We start from the raw sequence: 5,807 nt of genomic DNA on the forward strand, positions 1-5,807 counted from the left end.
CAGGGGTGCTCATCAGGATTTGCAGGAACAACTGTTCACTGGAGCCCTCCAAGGGATGACAAGATCGAACAGTCACAAACTCCACTGTGACTGATTCAGGCTGGACACAAGAAAGAACTTCTTCACTGTCCGAGCCCCCAAGGTTTGGAATAGATTGCCACCTGAAGTGGTTCAAGCACCCACTTTGAAAGCCTTCAGAACACATTTGGATGCTTAACTTGCTGGGATCCTATGATCCCTGCTGACTTCCTGCCCCTGGGACAGGGGGCTGGACTCGATGATCCTCCGGTGTCCCTTCCAGCCCAAATGTCTATGAAAGCTATGAAATCTATGAAAACATTTGTAACAACAACACTGATTATTAAACATGGAAGGAATTTTAAGAATTGCATATACTTTTTGTCCACTTTACTGATGGTTTAATGTTTTACAGTATTTCTTTCTATTTAGACTGATTGGTTTCACTTCCTGGTTATGACTCCTTTCTGTTTCAGATGTATGGGCTCCGTGCTGTTTCTTGTGAACGGCAACTTCTGCAGTGGAGTCCATAAAGAAAAGTGTCTGTTTTCATGGCATTTTAAATTAAATAGAAAATATTTCTAACCATTATACTACAGTTATGATTAATCAACTGGTGATTGTTTGATGTCCTGTTTAAGTTCCCTGTAAGTGAGCAGTATTTATTATCATTTATTGTAACTTTGTTTTCTACTCACCCTATTTCTGGACCTACAACATAACCTGTTTGGAGCATAGACTGTTTCTGTCATGTTTGTCTGGCACCATGGGGCCTTGTTCTATGACTGAGGCTCTGAGGTACTGCCACAGAAAGAACCATTATAATACCAGTAATAACTGGCAGTGGGCACATCTACATTTTCATTAAGTTTAGTACTTGTATAACCAAGAACAGGTTTCCCTCGCTTTATGCGGGTTCTGTGTGTGCAAATTCACTCTTATGCAATCACCCTTTTATGCCAAAAATTAGTTATATGCCAGGTAAATTCACTCTTACGCGATCAGTGTAGTGGAAGTCTTCAGTCAGCTGCTTTGTGTGGTGCATTGTGGGAGGGATATGCACCAAAATGTAGTCTTCTGTGTGGATCTGTGCTCTTCGCTCATTGTCTGCCACACGTGTTTCTGTAGTTGCCACCCCCATTATGGTAACATTTACCACCACCCTGTGCTTGTGTGTACTGTCTGCTGTTATGATAAATACCAAAATTGTCTTGTAAAAGTGGTAGAAATGGGTCCGGGGATCAAGATCTTGGAACATATATCCCTATTTGTTAGATTGTAAAGTGGGTTTCCTTTATGTGAATTCAGGTGATGCACAGTTTTCCAGGAATGTGTGTACAGCATAAAGTGAGAGAAACCTATACTAAATCAATGCACAGTAACTGGCACTACTGTGCAGTAGCATTGGTGCACAGCTTTTTAGTGATGCTAACTGTGCAGTAGCCTAATACTACTGCACAGTAGCATATTAGCACGGTTTTTGCCCTGCACTCTGCTGCGCAGTAGAATTAGGCTACTGCACAGTTGTCTCATGCAGACACACCAACCGTCTCTGTAACAGGGCAATATGGCCCTTTAAATGGGAGCAGGCACCCCTGTTGAAGAAGCCCAGCTGTAGGCTTTTAGATAATGAGGGAGTGTCCCATTAGAAGCTTAGACTCCAAAAGGAGAGAGCAGAGAGAGGCAAACTGGCTAAAAGAGCAGGGTACCCGAAGGAGGCAAACTTATCCAAGCAAGCTCACTACCAGGAAGGGACCATGCCATTGGATGCATCTACATATGCAAATGCTGCTCCAGACTAATTTATTCTGGAGTAAACTCACCCTGGGCAGGCATCTACATATGCGCACATTTGGGAGCAGATTGCTCCCACCCTGTTCTGCCCCCTGCAGCCACCAGGGTGAGCTTTAGGCAGCTGTCTCTTGGTGAGGGCTGGGAGATTGCTCCCTGCCCCTGGGAACTGCATACTGCCCAGACAGGCTCCACCACTGGAGCCCAACTGGGGACCATGTTCCCCCACCCCAGCAGCAGGGAACTCCTATTCCCTGCTCCGTGATGGCAAAGCCTGGGCTGGGAGCTCCTTGCTGTCACGGCACAGAGACATTGTCCCCACCTGGGCTCAGGTGGTGGAGCCCACTCCAGAAACAGGAAGCTCATGGAGGCAGGGAGCAACCTCCCACCCCATGCTGCCCAGCTGACTGGGAACAAATTTGCTCCCAGTCAACCAGTTACACATGCCTTACTGTGCAATAGTTACTTGACAGTTAATTTGCTGCATGGTAGGGGTCTGCACATGTAGGTGGTGATGCTTACTATGTAGCAATTTGCTCTACTGCGCAGTAAAGCATCTCGTGTAGATGCGCCCACTGTGCTGGATCCAGAGCCACAGGTCCCCTCCTACTGCCTGTAACAGGGTCAAAGGGTCCTGTTTGTTGGTTTATTTGTTTTGTGTGCAAAGGCTGTGCTTATTTATTTGAAGGACTGACTGGGGAGTTCCTCAAGGAGGAAAGCAAGTCTGCAAGAGTTAGCAGGCTCAGCAACCTGGTTACAGTCCCTTTCACCCCAATGCCCAATGTCCAATAGTGAGTTAGTGCTGTGTGTTCTGGCTGACTGGCCATTTCCACTGAGGTGTGTGTTTAGACAGTTCCCACAATATCAGGGCCTCAATCCTGTTTGTGTCTCCTCCGATATTACTAATAAACAAGGTTCCGGCAAATCTCTTGTAGCAACTCGGAAACATGGGTGATTAAGTGACTTAATCACATGTTCTTCTGGGTAGCCCTTCAAAGGTAAGAGCTGGCTGTTTACTGATCCTTCATAGAATTGATCCTTTAGAGCACATGTTAGGGGCTTATGCTTTTAATGCTAAAAGGTTCTAGATTCAGCTTCAACTCAATCTCTACTTAAACAACCGTGATTCAGTAAAAGCCCACACCTGGCTTAAACTGCAGCCCATATCAGAGAATTACATAAGCTTTTACTTGTTAGCCTGTAAAACAGCTGGCCTGTTTCCCTAGTCCAGGAGGGCCTCACTGACCCACCCAAATCTTCTTCAGGGCATGGTTTTATTCTTCACCATCACAGTTAGGCAAAACACCAAATAAGCCAGTTTCTTGGACTGCCTTTGGCTACTACTCCCAGAGGCTCCTTGATTCAGTCTTCTGCTTCAGGCTCTATTGATGGAGCTGGTTTCGCTTCTTCAGCTCTTTTTTCCCACTTACTACTGGGCACACTGACCATTTCCTAGCAGGGTATGGTATTGGTACAGGGCTAACTAGCCTCAGAAAGCCCTGACCCTTAAATAGGTAGGTGATGCAGTACCAGCTTGGCTATAGAGTATTTAATATGCTACATAATTTATTTCTCTCCAGATTTGCAAGACTAAAAGCCTACTGCTGCTGGACATGGACAGAGCTCAAAGCATTGTTCTTTTGGTGCAGGGTTCAATTATCTTGTCTGCAGGGCATGTTTCAACCATGGGACTGCTAAAGCTATACTGATTTTTTTTCCTGTTACAGTTAATATGATTCACTACATTACACCAAAGGGAATTCCTAGTTCATGACTAGTTAAAACCTGTCCTGTGATTAGTTTATTTCTATTGTTTATTGCACCTTAGAGTTTTTCCATACTCATGGAGATGACACTACAGTCAAACAATGTGATTCTATATTACCATAGGCAGATCTAGGATTTAATAAAGAGTGGTGTGGCACATTGCTCCTCAGACCAGGAGGGGGAAAAGGTGACATATGGCTGGAACCGTTGGGTAGGTGGGGCACCCTGCAGGGCTGGGCAGGAAGTAGGCATTGGGTAGGGCATCCTACCCTCTTTCTCCCCCCGACCTCCCCCCACTGGCCAGGGAGATGTTGGAAGGGAGAATGCACCTGTTACCACTGCTGTCCCCAGAGAAGCTTGGCTTCCCATGCAGCCGCTCCCTGTAGCCCCCAGCTGAAGCAGGGCAAGAATGGTTCTGGGGCTCCCCACATGTCTGGGTCAGCTGGGGACAGCAGCAGCAGCAGCAGGCAGGTCCTCCCACTTCTATTACCTGTTTCCTGCTTGGTCCTCAGGTTCCTCCACAAGATCAGGGGCTCAGGGAAAGTGGCAGTGGCAGCACTTCTTCCTGTACCTGCTCCCTGCCTCACATAGTGATAAACATTATAACTTAAAGATGCTCCCTAACAGGGGACAGATGGAGTTGGGACTTGGGAGATGACCCCTCAGTTATGGAGTGTCTAGTTAGTAAGAGAGAGACCAAGGGTCTGCAGAGCTTGCCTACTGCTCCACAATAAAGTTCATTGTTTAGTTTTTCTTGGTAATGTATGCCTGTTTGTTTATTGAACCCAATGATCAATACATGGTGTCAGAAGTGTCAAATGAGAGACCTTGAAAGAATTTTAGTTCCAAACTGAAACAGAAGTTGGAAACTGAGAGCAAGTGGAGCAACACAGCAATGTGGAAGGACAAGGGCCACTGTAAGTGATCTTTCTGCAGAGCTATAGTCAGAGCCATTGCTAGGGGTGTGCGGGGCTCGGGAAATATCAATCTGTGCAGGGACAGGGGGTGAGAGTGGTGACTGCCTGCAGAAGCCGGTGGCAGTGGGACCATGGCAGGGTCTACATGGTACTGTCCATGGGGCCCCCCAAAGCATGGGGCCTGTGGTGGTCACCCCGATTTGCTATTCCCCCCCCACTCAGGGACGGCCCTGGCTATAGTCTAAGTAAAAAGTTAGTCAGTCATGGAAGGTTTGGAATATTCTAGAGAACTGAAGGGCATTCAGAAAAAGTTTGAGTGGTACCTATTGTTACCTAAATTACAGGTAACCTTGAGGGCAGGCTACTGATAAAAGAGGCAGAAACAAGTCTACAGACTAACCTTTATTTGCTTGGACCTTAAAACATGAAAACAGACATTTATCCCAAAGTCTATCTGACTACCTGCAACAGCACAACATAGGTGCTCACCTATACTGGCTGGGGAGACTCAAGAGGTGGAAGAAGGGTAGCACGCAGATAGGCAGCAGGTCTTTGAATTTGCTGAGTTCTTCAAATTTCCCTCCAGCCTTTGCCCAATATTTATCAATGCCTGGGTCTAATATTTTAATAAATGATCTCGGATTGTTTTTATTTACATCTGTATGTTTCAATGAAACTTTTGGATTTGGACTGAACAAGATCTCTTGTGGACTTGGAAGCTGCCAATTACTTGGGAATTGTGTCCTTGGGAAAGAGAGAGGGTTTCTTATGTCCTTTTCTTCCCCATTGTGGAATGCTGTTCCTGCTTCTTCTTTACCTTACTTTGTGGTCTTTTCTGACAAGGCTGTTTTTGTTTTAAAAAAATCTACAAAATTAAAAATATATCTATTATAGCAAAATAACATCTAACATATTTGGTTACATCAATCATTACTATACTATTTTAACATAAAGCTATGATATAGTATATACGGATTATTTAATGTATGATCTTCCCTTATCTCCTTTCAGTCCTTATGCTTTCTTTAATTGTGTTTGATGGTTTTCTTTTCTTGCTGACCAAGTTAACTTGCAAAGGTTCACACTATGGTTACTCAGAAACAGGCTTTGGGCTTTTTGCTTAGCAACTCTTCTGCAGCTTAACTTAGGCCCCTTGAAAATGGCCAAAGCTAGCAACACTACCAGCCACAAAGGAAGAAGAGAAAAATGACAAAGTCAAATCCTCAATCTCCTTGCCTATTGTGAGGGAGGAAGCCCTGGGTGTTTATAATACCTTTACCTTTGAACAGGGTCAGAATATGAAATTAAGTAAAA

Source organism: Crocodylus porosus, unplaced genomic scaffold, assembly GCF_001723895.1.
Source record: "Crocodylus porosus isolate Cpor-Errol unplaced genomic scaffold, CroPor_comp1, whole genome shotgun sequence".
NCBI lineage: Eukaryota > Metazoa > Chordata > Crocodylia > Crocodylidae > Crocodylus > Crocodylus porosus.